The 15,448-nt window shown below is 34.7% G+C and overlaps 1 protein-coding gene across 1 annotated transcript in view; it reads right to left on the reverse strand.

Moving 5' to 3' along the window:
• Positions 1-5,484: 5,484 nt before the first annotated feature.
• Positions 5,485-15,448, reverse strand: part of LOC101091427 (charged multivesicular body protein 1a-like) — a 158,148-nt gene continuing 148,184 nt past the window's right edge. Inside the window, exon 8 of the mRNA XM_045050380.1 lies at positions 5,485-6,662. The gene's annotated coding sequence lies outside the window, so the exon portion shown is untranslated. The remainder of the gene's footprint in view (positions 6,663-15,448) is intronic.

Raw genomic sequence — 15,448 nt, forward strand, 5'->3', positions numbered from 1 at the left:
ATGGAAGTCAAAAGAAACATGGAGTAGAAATAGTTATATCAAGAAAAATAGATTTTGAAACAAAGTCTGTAAAAAATAATAAAAAATAGAACAAATTTTAAAAAGAGATGGAAGGTCATTATGCAACAATAAAAGGGACAATTCAAAAGGAGGATGTAACAATTGTAAATATTTATGTACCTAACATTGAGCACACAAATACATAAAATGTGAATAAAAAACATAAAGGAACTAATCAATAGTAATACAATAATAATATGGGACATTAACACCACACTGACATACGGGGCAAGTCATCCAAACAGAAAATCAACGAGGAAACAGAGGCTTTGACAGACTGGACCAGATTTAACAGATTTATTCAGAACATTCCATCGTAAAACAGCAGAATACACATTCCTTTCAAGTGCACATGGAATATTCTCCAGAATAGATCACATTATTGGCCCACAAAACAAGCTTCAGAAAATTCAAAAATATTGAAGTCATACCATGCAACTTTTCTGACCACAATGCTATGAAATGGGAACCTAACCACAAGAAAATAATCTGGAAAGACCACAAATACATAAAGGTTAAGTAAAATGCTAATAAACAATGAATGGGTCAACTAAGAAATCAAAGAAAAAAGTCAAAAACTACATGGAAACAAAAAGAGATGAAAGGACAATGATCTAAAACCTTTGGAATGCAGCAAAAAATGTTCTAAGAGGTAAATTTATAGCAATACAGGTCTACCTCAAGAAGCAAGAAAAATTTCTAATAAATAACCTAATATTATACCTAAAAGAGCTAGGAAAAAACATAAACAAAACTCCAAACCAGCTGAAGGAAAGAAATAATAAAAATTAGAGTAGAAATAAATGATAAGAAGCTAAAAAAATACAGAAATTATTGATGAAACCAGGATCTGGTTCTTTGAAAAGATCAACAAAATTGATAAGTTTCTAGCCAAACGCATCAAAAAAAAAAAAAAAAAAAGGAAGAAAGAAAAAAGAAAAGAAAAATGACTCAAATAAAATGACCAATGAGAGAAGAGATATAACAACCAGCACCACAGAAATATAAACAATTGTAAAGGAATATTATAAAAAACTACATGCCACTAATTTAGATATCCTACAAGAAATGAATAAATTTCTAGAAACATGCAATCTACCAAACTGAACCAGGAAGAAATAGATAATGTGAAGATATTGAGGAAGGAGATTGAGCCAGTAATCAAAAAAAAACTCCCAACACTGAGTCAGTAATCAAAAAACTCCCAACAAACAAAAGTCCAGGACCAGATGGCTACATGGGTGAATTCTACCAAAAATTTAAAGAAGAGTTTGTACCAATTCTTTTCAAATTATTCGAAAACAGTAGAATAAGGAAAACCCAAATTTTGTTCTATGAGGCTAGTTTTCACCCTGATACCAAAAACAGATAAAGACACTAATTAAAAAGAGAACTACAGGCCAATATCTCTGGTGAATATACAGGTAAAAATCCTCAACAAAATACTAGCAAACAGAATATAACAATACATTAAAAAATCATTCGCCACAATCAAGTGGGGTTTATTCCCAGAATGCAAGGGTAGTTCAGTATTCACAAATCAACTGAAATGATGTATCACAACAATAAGAGAAAGGATAAAAACCAAATGATCATTTCAATAAATGCAGAGAAAGCACTTGACAAAGTCCAACACCAATTCATTATAAAGCTCTCAACAGATGTGGTTTAGAGGGAACATACCTGAACATAATAAAGGTCATATGTGAAAAACCCACAGCGAACATCATACTCAATGGGGAAAAATGAGAGCTTTTACCCTAAGATCAGAATTAAGAGAAGGATGTCCACTCTCACCACTTTTATTCAACATAGTACTGGAAATCCTAGACAGATCAATCAGAAAACAAAAATAATTAAAGGGCATCCAAATTGGTAAAGAAGAAGTAAAGCTTTTACTAGTTTTAGATGACATGATACTGTATATAGAAACCCTAAAAAACCAACCAAAAAATTCTACAACTGATAAATATATTCAGTAAGGTCACAGGATACAAAATCAATGTGCAAACTTGTTGCATACCTATACACTAATAATGAAGCAGCATAAAGTGAAATTAAGAAAAGAATCCCATTTACAATTGCACCAATAGGAATAAAATATCCAGTAATAACCAAAGAGGTAATAAAACTGTACTCTGAAAACTATTAAGCATTGATAAAAAGAAATTCAGGATGGCGCAAATAGAAAGACATTATATGCTCATGGGATGGAAGAACAAGTATTGTTAAAATATCTATTCTACCAAAGCAATCTACAGATTTAAAAAAAATGTTTATTTTTGAGAGAGAGAGAGAGAGAGAGAGAGAGAGAGAGAGAGAGAGAGAGAGAGAGGGCACATGAGCGAGTGGGGAGGGGCAAAGAGAGAGGGGGTAAAGGATCTGAAGTGGGGTCGTGGTGACAGAACAAGCCCAATGGTGGGGCTCAAACTCACGAATCATTAGATCATGACCTGAGCTGAAGTCAGCTGCTTATCCAACTCAGTCACCAAGTGCACCCCCCTTTTTTCTTTTTCTTTTTCTTTTTTTTAGAAAACTACAGATTTAATTCAATCTCTATCAAAATACCAATAACATTTTCCATAGAAGTAGAACAAAAAAACCCTAAAATTTATATGGGACCACAAAAGACCCTGAAAAGCTAAAGCAACTTTGAAAAAAGGAAAGCAAAGCTGAAGGTATCAAACTTCCATACCTCAAGTTATATTACAAAGCTGTAATAATCAAAACAATATGGTACTGGCACAAAAATAGACACATAAACCAAGAGAGCAGAAGAGAAAACCCAGAAATGTGCCCGCAATTATATGGTCAATTAGTCTATGACAAATCAGGAAAGAATATCCAATAGGAAAAAGAATGTCTTTCCAACCTATTGTGTTGGAATACTGATGAACTATATGCAAAAGCATGAAACTGGACCACTTTCATTCACCAGACACAAAAATAAATGCAACATTGTTTAAACATCTACATGTAGCCTGGGTGGCTCAGTTGGTTAAACATCCGACTTCAGCTCAGGTCATGATCTCACGACTTGTGAGTTCAAGCCCCGTGTCGGGCTCCGTACTGACAGCTCAGAGTCTGGAGCCTGCTTCCGATTCTGTCTCTGTCTCTCTCTGCCCCTCCTCCACTTGTGCTCTGTCTCTCTCTCTAATATAAATAAACATTAAAAAAAGGATCTAAAAGTAAGACTTGAAACCACAAAAATTCTAGATTAGAGCATAGACTCTAATTTATCTGACATTGGCATTAACATCTGTTTTCTAGATATGTCTCCTGATGCAAGGGAAATAAAAGTAAAAAAAAAATATTGGAATAATATCAAAATAAAAAAACTTCTTTACAGCCAAGGAGACAATCAACAAAACTAAAAGGCAACCTATGAAATAGGTGGAGATATTTGCAAATGACATATCTAATAAAGGGTTAGTATCCAAAATATATGAAGAACTGATAAAACTCAACACCCAAAAAAATGATTAATCCAATTTAAAAACGGGTAAAAGACATGAATAGACATGTTCCCAAAGAAGACAGACAGTTGGCTAACAGACACATGAAAAGATGCTCAACATCGCTCATGATCGGGGCAATGCAAATAAACCTAATAATGAGATATCACCTCACACCTGCCAGAATGGCTAAACCCCAAAAAACAAGAAACAAATGTTGGTGAGGATTTGAATAAGGAAGCATCATGCACAGTTGATGGAAACGCAAACTGATGTAGCTGCTATGGAAAGCAGTGTGGAGTTTCCCCTAAATGTTAAAAATAGAACTATACCAAACAATCCAGTAAACATAGTACTGGGTATTTACCTAAAAAATACAAAAACAAACAAAAAACAACCCCACGATCCACAAAGGGACACATGCACCCCTATAATAATTGTAACATTATTTACAAGAGCCAAATTGTGAAAGCAGCCCAACTGTCCATAGACAGATGAATGGCAAAAGACGACATAAAAAATAATGAAATCTTGCCATTTGTAATTACATGGATGGTGCTACAGAGTATAATGCTAAACGAAAGAAGTCAGAGAAAGGAAATTACCATGTGATTTCACTCATATGTGGAATTTCAGAAACAAAACACAGGAGCAAAGGGGAAAAAAAGAGAGCAAAACAAATAAAGAAACAGACTCTTTTTTTTTTCAATATATGAAGTTTATTGTCAAATTGGTTTCCATACAACACCCAGTGCTCATCCCAAAAGGTGCCCTCCTCAATACCCATCACCCACCCTCCTCTCCCTCCCACCCCCCAAGAAACAGACTCTTAATGGTAGAGAACAAACTTATGGTTACCAGAGGGAGGGGATGGGGGATGAGTTAAATAGGTGATGGAGATTAAGGTGTGCACTTGTTATGATGAACACAGAGTGATATATGAAACTGTTTAAACACTATATTGTACATCTGAGAGTAATGTAACATTGTATGTTTACTAACCGAAATTAAAATAAACCTTAAAAAATAATTCTACAAGAAAGCACAGGCTGTTATCTCTCTGAAGTCAGCCACAGCAATTTTCCTAGATACATCTCTTAAGGCAAAGGAAATAAAAGCAAAAATAAACTATTGGAAATACATCAAAATAAAAAGCTTCTTCAAGTGAATTAAACAACAGACTTCAAAGACAACCAGCTAAATGGGAGAAGGTATTTGTAAAGGGTATATACAATAAAGAGTTAGTATCTAAAATATATAAAGAACTTATAAAACTCAACACCCATAAAACAATTCAATTAAAAAATAGGCAGAAGGGGCGCCTGGGTGGCGCAGTCGGTTGAGCGTCCGACTTCAGCCAGGTCACGATCTCACGGTCCGTGAGTTCGAGCCCCGCGTCAGGCTCTGGGTTGATGGCTCGGAGCCTGGAGCCTGTTTCCGATTCTGTGTCTCCCTCTCTCTCTGCCCCTCCCCCGTTCATGCTCTGTCTCTCTCTGTCCCAAAAATAAATAAAAACGTTGAAAAAAAATAAAAAATAAATAAAAAATAAAAAATAGGCAGAAGATAAGAACAGATATTTCTTCAAAGAAGACATCAAGATGGCCAACAGACACAGGAAAAGATGCTCAACATCAGGGAAATACAAATCAAAACTATGGTGAGATATCACCTTACACCTGTCAAAATGGCTAAACAAACAAACAAGAACCCACAAGAAACAAGTGTTGGTGAGGATGTGGAGAAAAAGGAAGCCTCATGCATTGTTGGTGGGAATGAAACTGGTGTAGGCACTGTGGAAAACATTATGGAAGTTCCTCAAAGTGTTAAAAATAAAACTCATATGATCCAATAATCCCAGTACTAGGGTATCTACCCAAAATACAAAAAAAAAACTAAGTCAAAAGGATACATGCACCTCTATGTTTATAGCAGCTTTATTTACAATAGCCAAATTATGGAAGCAGCTCAAATACCCAGCTATAAACATTGGAGTACAAGTACCCCTATGAATCAGCACTCCTGTGTCCTTTGTATACACTTCTAGTAGTGCTGGGCCGCCTGGGTGCCTTAGTCAGTTAAGCATCTGACTTAGACTCAGGTCTGATCTCACCGTTTGTGAGTTTGAGCCCTACGTTTGGGCTCTGTGCAGACAGCTCAGAGCCTGGAGCCTGCTTCGGATTCTGTGTCTCCCTCTCTCTCTGCCCCTCCCCCGCTCATGCTATGTCTCTCAAAAATGAATAAGTGTTAAAAAATATTTCTAATAACCTCATGATTAATTGAAAAGGTCTTTTGAAAATTTTAACCCTATTTACCCACTCCCATCTTCAATTTTATTTTACATGTGTAGTATTTCAGTTGCACTTTGTTTTAACCTTTGGTAGTCATTATTATATTTTTTGATTTGTTAAATGTTGATTCTTATTTAGATTTACCCACATATTGCAAATGTACTTGTTCCTCATCGATCTTATATCCCATTATTTCCTTCTGAATTCAATGTCTTTCTTATTGAAGGATAGCCTTCAATGCCTGTGTAAACAAAGTTCTTTAAATGGTAAAATCTCTTATATTTTCTGCCTGAAAATGTAGTCATTTAACTGTCACGCTGAAATGATAATTTAGCTGGATGTAGAGCTTTAGGTTGATAATTCTTTTCCTTTAGGGCTTTGAAAACAGTATTCTATTTCATACTAAAGTCAATTATTATTAATGATAGATATACCATCAGCCTAATTTATTTTTTTGTAGATAAATTGTAATTCTCTGCTTTTAATATTTTCTTTGTCATTGTTGTTCTGCAGGTACACCACAATAGGTCTACGTTTATATTTATTTGTATTTATTTCACTCATGACAGTATGATCTTTTAATTTGAGGACACATACCTTTCTTTGACTTTGGAAATTTCTCTCTCTCTCTGTTTCTATTCTCTCCTTAAATTGCCTTTAGATGTGTGTCTTTGTCTGCTTGGGTTGCAATAAAAAAAATACCATTGAATGTGCGGCTTAAACAACAGACATTCTTTTTATCACAGTTCTGGAGTCTAGAAATTCAAAGTCAGGATGATAGCACAGTCGGATTCTGATGAAATTCCTTTTCCTGGCTTACAGATGGCTCTCTTCTCACTGTGTGGTCACATGGCATTTCCTAGTGCAAGACAGACAGAGAGAGAGGGAGATCTTACAAGGGCATTAATTCCATGATGAGGTTCCTACCCTCATGATCTAAGCTATTAATCACTTCTCAAAAAGGGTTCACCTCCAAATACTATCACATCAGGGGGTAGGGCTTCAATATGTGAATTTTGAGAGGACACAAACATTCAGTATGTAATACATATGTTGGACTATCTCATTGTATTTTCTTCATCTCAATCTATTTTCTATTTTCCATTTTTAATATCTTTTTATTGCTATCTGTGTTATTTCCACAATCTCTGCCTTTCAAGTCACTAATTTTCTCTCTAAATGTATCAAACTTCTATTTTACATAGCGTAATACCCTCTTGCTTCACCCATGTTGTTGTTGCAAATAAATGGCAATATACTATTCTTATGACTGAATGATATTCCAGTGTGTGTGTATACATACATTTATGTATGATGTGGTATATATAAAAATATAATATATATACATAATTTATATAAAAATAAATATAAAATAATATATGAAAAAATATTTTAAAGTTTTCACAAATTCATCATTTTATGCTTTTTAAAATTTATTTACATTTTTCAGTTTATTTATTTTGAGAGAGAGAGAATGCACACACATGAAGGGGGAGGGTCATAAAGAGGAAGAGAGAGAATCCTAAGCAAGCTCTGGGCTTTCAGTGCAGAGCCCAAAGCAGGGCTCAATCCCATGAACCCAGAGATCATGATCTCATCTGAAAAAAAAAAATATATATATATGTATATATATATGTATATATATATATGTATATATATATATATGTATATGTCATCTATATCTATCATCTATCCATATCTATATATCTATATCTATCTATATAGCACATCTTATTTATCCATTCTTCTGTCTATGGACATGGGTTGCTTTTATATGTTTCCTGCAAATAATGCTGCATAGGTGCCTAGGTGACTCAGTCAGTTAATCATGTGACTCTTGATTTCAGCTCAGGTCATGATACCAGGGTTGTGGAATCCAGCCCTGTGTCAGACTCCACACTGAGTGTGGAGCCTGCTTAAGATTCATTCTCTCTCTCTCTCTCTCCCTCTGTCTCTACTGCCTCCCCACTCCCATGCACTCTCTGTCTCTCTCAAATTAAAAAAAAATAATGATGCTGTAAATAAAGGAGTGCATGTATCTTTTGAAATAAGTGTTATTTTCTTTGGGTAAATAATCAGTGGTGGAATCATTGAATCATATGGTAATTATATTTTTAATTTTTTTTTGAGAAACATCCACTGTTTTCCACAATGTTTCTACCAATTTACATTTTCACCAACTGTGCAAGAGGGTTATTTTTTCTCCACATCCTCACAACACTTAGTATTTTTTCCATTTTTGATTCTAGCATTCTGATAGGTGTAAGGTAAATCACTCGTGATTTTGATTTGCATTTTCATGATGATTAGTGATGTTAAGCATCTTTTCATGTTTCTGTTGGCCATATGTATATCTTCTTTGGAAAAAGTAATTCTATTCAAGTCCTCTGCCCAGTTTTTAATTGGATTGTTTGGGTTTTTTGGTTAATGTATAAGCTCTTTATATATTTTGGATATGAATCTTTATCACATATATATATTTTAAAATATAATTTATTGTTGGGGCACCTGGGTGGCTCAGTCGGTTAAGCGTCCGACTTCGGCTCAGGTCATGATCTCACAGTTCGTGAGTTCGAGCCCCGCATCAGGCTCTATGCTGACAGCTCAGAGCCTGGAGCCTGCTTCACATTCTGTGTCTCCCTCTCTCTCTGCCCCTTCCCTGCTCATGCTGTGTCTCTGTCTCAAGAATAAATAAACATTAAAAAAAAATAAAATAATAAAAAAATAAAAATAAAATATAATTTATTGTTAAATTGACTTCCATACAACACCCAGTGCTCATCCCAACAAGTGCCCTTCTCAATGCCCATCACCCACTTTCCTCTCTCCCCCTCCCCCCATCAACCCTCAGTTTGTTCTCTGTATTTAAGAGTCTCTTATGGTTTGCCTCTCTCCCTCTCTGTTTGTAACTTTTTTCCCCTTCCCCTCCCCCATGGTCTTCTGTTAAGTTTCTCAAGATCCACATATGAATGAAAACATGGTATCTTTCTCTGACTGACTTATTTCACTTAGCATAATACCCTCCAGTTCCATCCATGTTGTTGCAAAAGTCAGGATTCTATTCTTTGTCATTGCCAAGTAGTATTCCATTGTATATATAAACCACATCTTCTTTATCCATTCGTCAGTTGATGGACATTTAGGCTCTTTCCATAATTTGGCTATTGTTGAGAGTGCTGCTATAAACATTGGGGTACTTGTGCCCCTATGAATCAGCACTCCTGTATCATTTTCACACATCTTCTCCCATTCAGTAGGCTACCTTTTCAATTTGTTGATGGTTTCCTTTGATGTACAAAAAGATTTTAATTTTTTATAGTCCCAATGATTTATTTTTACTTTTGTTTCTCTTATCTAAAGAGATAAATCCATAAATGTTTTGTTGCTAAGGCCAATCTTGAAGACCTTATTGCCCATATTTTCTTCTAGGTGTCTTACAGTTTCAGGCCTTACATTTAGGTCTTTAATCCATTTGGAGTTTATTTTTGTGTATGATGTAGAAAGTGGTCCACTTTCATTCTTTTGCATGTAAATGTCTGGTTTTTCTCAGCACCATTTATTGAAGAGATTATTTTTCCTATATATTCTTGCCTCCTTTGTGGGAGATTTATTTATCAAATAAGCATGGGTTTATTTCTGTGCTCTCTATTCTGTTCTATTGATCTATTTGTCTATTTTTCTGCCAGTATCATATTGTTTTGATTACTACAACTTTGTAGTGTATCTTGAAATCTGGGATTGGTATACCTACAGCTTTGCTCTTCTTTTCAAGATTGCTTTGACTATTATTCAGGGTCTTTTATAGTTCCATACAGATTTTAGTATTATTAGTTTTAGTTCTGTAAAAAACAAAAAACATTGTAGTAATTTTCATAGAGATTGCATTGAATATGTAGATTGCTCTGGGTCATATGGACATTTTATATACTTTTTTATTTTTTTATTTTTTTTTTTTAAACAAAGAGCATGAGCAGGGAAGAGGGATAGAGGGGGAGGAGAGAGAGAATTTCAAGCAGGCTCCGTGCTCAGTGCAGAGCTTGACATGGGGTTCTATCCCATGACCCTGGGATCATGACCTGAGCTGAAACCAAGAGTCGGATGCTCACCCAACTGAGCCACCCAGATGCTCCTGGATATTTTAATATTAATTCTTCCAATCCATGAGCATGTAATATATTTCCATTTGTTGTGTAATCTTTAATTTCTTTCAATAATATAATTTTCAGAGCACAAATGTTTCATCTCCTTGCTACATTTATTCTTGGTATTTTATTATTTTGTTACAATTGTAAAGAGAATTGTTTTCCAATTTCTCTTTTTGCCACTATGTTATCTGTGTATAAAAATGCAACTGATTTCTGTGTATTTTGTATCCCCTAACTTTACTGATTTTGTCTATTAGTTAATGTTTTTTTTTTTTTGGTGGGTTTTTTAGGATTTTCTGTGTATAGTATTATGTCATGTGCAAATAGTGACAGTTTAACTTCTCCCTTACCGATCTGGATGCCTTTTATTTCTTTTTCTGTTTGATGTCGGTAGGTCTTCCAGTTCTATTTTGAATAAAAGGAGTGAGTGTGGATATCCTTGTCTTGTTCATGATCTTAGAGAAAAAGCTCTCAGTTCTCCATCATTGAGTAGGATGTCAGCTGTGGGTTTATCATATATTGCTTTTATTATGTTGAGGTATGTTTCCTCAAAACTTATCTTGTTGAGAATTTTTAATCTTGAACAGATGTCAAATTGTGTCAAATGCTTTTTCTACATTGGTTAATTCCATGATTTTTATCCTTTATTCATTAATATGTATTACATTGATAAATTTTTAACCAGCTGAGCTACCCAGGCATTCCTACATTGATAATTTTTTAAATATTGAACCATCCATGCAGCCTTAGAATAAATCCCACTTTATCATGCCGAATGATCCTTTCCATATATTTTTTTTATCCCTTAATGTATTGCTGAATGTGGTTTTGCTAATAATTTTTTAGGTTTTTAAGTTTTTAATTCCTGTTAGTTAACATACAGTGTTATGTTTGTTTCAGTTGTACAATATAGTGATTCAACAATTCTATACATCACCCAGTGCTCATCATGACAAGTGCACTCCTTAATTGCTATCAACAATTTAACCCATCCTCTCACCCACCTCCCTTCTAAACATCAGTTTGTTCCCTATAATCAAGAGGCTGTTTCTTGATTTGTCTTGCTGTCTTTCTCTTTTTCCCTTTGCTTATTTTTTTCCTTAAATTCCACATGAGTGAAATCATGTGGTATTTATCTTTCTGACTGACTTATTTTCCTTAGCATTATAGTGTCTAGCATCCATGTTGTTGCAAATGGCAAGATTTTGTTACTTTTTATGGCTGAATAATATTCCATTGTATATAAATGTGTGTGTGTGTACATATACACATATATGTATATGTATATATATGTATATATGTATATATATGTATATATACACACACACATACACATATATACATATGTATATGTATACATATACGTATACATATACATATATATACATATACATATATACACACACACATATATATACATATACATATATATATGTATATATACACACACATACCAAATGTTCTTTATCCACTCATTAATCAATGAACATTTGGGCAGATTCCATATCTTGCCTAGTGTAAATAATACTGCTAAACATAGGGATGCATATATGCTAGTATTTTGTTGAGTATTTTGGCATATGTTCATCAGGGATATTGGCCTATCATTTTTGTTTTGTTTTTGTTTTTGTAGTATCTTTTTTCTGGTTCTGGTATAGGGGTATACTGGGCTCATAAAATGTATTCAGAAGCTTTCTTTTCTTTTTGATTTTCTGAATAGTTTCAAAATAATTGGTATTAATTCTTTAAATATTTGGTAGAATTCATCTGTTAATCCTTCTGGTTGTGTAGTTTTGTTTGTTAGGAGGTCTTTGATTTCCAATTCAATTTTGTAATTACTAATTGCTCTGTCCGGATTATCTATATTTTCTTGATTCAGTTTTGAAAGATTGTATGCTTATAAGAAATTATCCATTTCTTATAGGTTGTCTAACTTGTTGGTATATAATTTTTCATAGTAATGTTTTATAATACTTTTTATTACTGTAGTGTTACCTCTTTTCTTCTTTTGTGTCTGATTTTATTTGAGTATTCTCTTTTTCTTGATGAGTATGCCTATAGATTTATCAATTTTGTAGATATTCTCAAATAACCCGCCCTTGGTTTCATTGACTTTTTCCATTGTTTTGTTTGTTTGTTTCTATTTTATTTGTTTCTGCTCTGATCTTTATTATTTAATTTATTCTACAAACCTTGGGCTTTGCTTATTCTTTGTTTTCTAGTTCCTTTAGGTGTAAGGTTACATTATTTATTTGGAATTTTTCTATTTTCTTGAGGTAGTCTTTTGTCATTACAATTTTCCCTCTTAGCACTGATTTTCCTGAATCTCAAAGAATTTTAATTGTTTTATTTTTGTTTTTGTCATTATTATTTTTTATTCTTCAATTTTTTTCATTGACCCATTATCTTTTTAGTGGCATATTTTTTAGCCTCCACATGTTTGTGGTTTTTTCAATGTTTTTCTTAGGATTGATTTTAAGTTTTATACTCTTGTGGTCAGTAAAAGTGGATGATATAATTTAAAACCTCTTAAATTTATTGAAACTTCTTTTGTGGCCTAACAATCTATCTTGGAGAATTTTTCATGTATACTAATGAGACCGTATATTCTGTTGTTTTTGGATGAAATATTCTGTATATATCTGCTAAGTTCATCAGATATAATGTGTCAATCACAGTCACTGTTTCCTGGTTGATTTTCAGGCTGGATGATTTATCCACTTATGCAAGTGGGGTGTCAGAGTCACATACTATTATTACTGTCAATTTCTCCCTAATGCATGTTAATTTTTTATTTATGTATTTAGCTCCTCCAATGTTGGATGCATATTTACAATTCTTATATCCTCCTGTAGGATTGACCCCTTTATCATTAATCTGTATCTTTTGTTACAATCTTTCTTTTAAAGTCAATTTTATTTTGTGTAAGTATTGCTTTTGTAGTTCTTCTCTGTTTCTTTCTTCTTTGCTTGCTGTTTTTCCATGTGATTAATGACATTCTGTAGTGTTATTCTTGGCTTTCTCCTTATTTTTTTTGTGTGGATCTATTATAGCTTTTGGGTTTGTGGTTACCACGAGGTTCATATATAACACCTTAACTATATTGCAGCCTATATTATGTTGATGGCTACTTAAATTCAAATATATTCTATAAGAACTTTTTATTTACTCCCCCCTCCACATTTTATGTATATGTTACCTTTTACATCTTTATTCATATTTTTTATTTCTAATTATTGCTTTTTCCTTTCCACTTAAATGGCCCCTTTTAGCATTTTCTGTAAGGCTTGTCTTGTGGTGATGACCTTATAAACTTTTGTTTGTCTGAAATACTCTTTATCGTTCCTTCTATTATAAATAATAATCTTACTACGTAGAGTGTTCTTCATTGTTGGTGTTCTCCTTTCAGCCCTTTGAATAGATCATGACACTCCCTTCTGGCCTGAATAATTTCTGCTAAACAATTGGCTAATAGACTTATGGGGTCTCCTTTGTATTTGATTCTCCCTTCCTGCTTTTTAAAATTCTTCTTTTATCTTTTACCTTTTACATTTGAATTATTATCTTTTGTGATATGGACCTCTTTTGGTTCATCTTATTTGAAACTCCCTATAATTCCTGAATCTGGATATCTGTTTCTTTCCAAAGGTTATTTAAGTTTTAAACCATTATGTCTTCAGATAACTTTTCTGTATCTTTCTTTTTCTCTTTTCCTTCTGGGACTGCTATAATGCAAATGTTTTTTGGCTTGATGTTGTCCCTCAGATCTCTTAACCTATCTTCATTGTATTAAATTCTTTTTCTTTTTTGCTGTTTTGCTTGGATGCTTTCCATTACTCTATTTTCCAGATCACTTATCTGTTCTACTACATCTACTAATCTACTGTTGATTCCCTTTAGTGTATTTTTCATTTTAGTTATTGTATTCTTCAACTCTGATTTTTATATATTATATATTTTTAAGTTTTTTTTTAAATGTTTATTCATTGTTGAGAGACAGAGAAACAGAACATGAGTGGAGGAGGGGCAGAGAGAAAGAGGGAGACAGAATCCAAAGCAGGCTCCAGGCTCTGAGCTGTCAACACAGAACCCGACGCGGGGCTTGAACCACGAACTGTGAGATCATTACCTGAGCTGAAGTCGGACATTTAACCGACTGAACCACCCAGGTGCCCCGTATATATTTTTGTTGAAATTCTCAGTTCTTTCTCTCTTCTCTCCAGTTCATTAAGCATCTTTACAATCATACTTCAAACACTTTATCAGGCCTTTTTCTTATCTCCATTTACTTATTTTTCTTAGGTTTTGTCTTTTTCTTTTGTTTGGAGCATCTTCTGTCTTATTCTTCTTGACTTTTTTTTTGTTTGTTTCTATTAATTAGGCTGAATTTCTCCTAAACTTGAAGGACTGGTGTTGTGTATGGTCATCTGCTGTTTAGACTATGTGTGCCTGGTGACTTTGGCTGGCTAACTGGAGAAGTGGCTTGTGTTGGCTGGAGATTTCAGGGAACTCTGTGTTGGGTCTGGCATGGTGGAACTGAATTACATGTGGGCTGTGTGGTCCTGAGGTTCTCTGTGTAGAGGCTGCCCTTGTGGAACAGCTGAAGCTGAAGTGGATTCAGGCTGGGCATGGTCATTAGTCTCTCTACACTGAGAGAACAATGGTAGTACAGCTAAAGCTGAAATGGGTTTAAGCCAAGCATTCTCTGGGCCCTCCATACAGATGGCATCCTGGCAGGATAGCTGAAGTTGAAATGGATGCAAGGTGGGATGTTCCAGGGCTCTCTGTAGGCACCATGGTAGTGTGACTGGAACCAATGTGGGTCTCAGGATATTGTGTCCTGAGGTTTTCCATGTAGGAGTTTCCCTAAGTGGGGAGGTGAAGTTGTTACGGATGCAAACCAGGGTGTCCTGGGGCACTCCACACAAGGGACAGGTAGCGGTGGTTAGAAACAAAGCAGCCATGAACCAGGAGGTCCTGGAATAATCTCTGCCAGGAGTGCCATAGAAAACCATCTGAATCTGAAGTGGAACAGACCTGGAGTGTTTTGAGTTACATTATGGCTGTGTCACTTTGGTGCAATGGCTGGAGCTATAGTGAGCATTGCCCAGGGGTGTCCAGGTGTGCTGCACTGGGGCCACCTTGCTGGGATGGGTGAGGGTGGTATGGGCTAGGGGCCTAGGGATCACTGAGGCACTAAGCTAGCTAGGGAACTCACATCCTGGTGCTGTTTGCACTATCAAGGTGGAACGTAAGCATAAGTCATGGTGTTCACTGGGCCCTCTGAGTTGCAGAGAGTTTTATTAGTTCCCCCACCACTTGGAAAGGTTCTAGGGCTGTTTCCCTTACATAGTGATTGCTCGTTTAAACAACAGCTTTTTTCCTGTGCTCCAGGGAAGGCAAATCTGCTCACACATTTTTAGTATCAGGGATGGGGGTGACTTTCATTACCATGCCTCTGTCTCTCTTGCCTTTCTTTATGTGGCATCTCTATCTTTTG

Source organism: Felis catus, chromosome X (genome assembly GCF_018350175.1).
Source record: "Felis catus isolate Fca126 chromosome X, F.catus_Fca126_mat1.0, whole genome shotgun sequence".
Classification (NCBI taxonomy): domain Eukaryota; kingdom Metazoa; phylum Chordata; class Mammalia; order Carnivora; family Felidae; genus Felis; species Felis catus.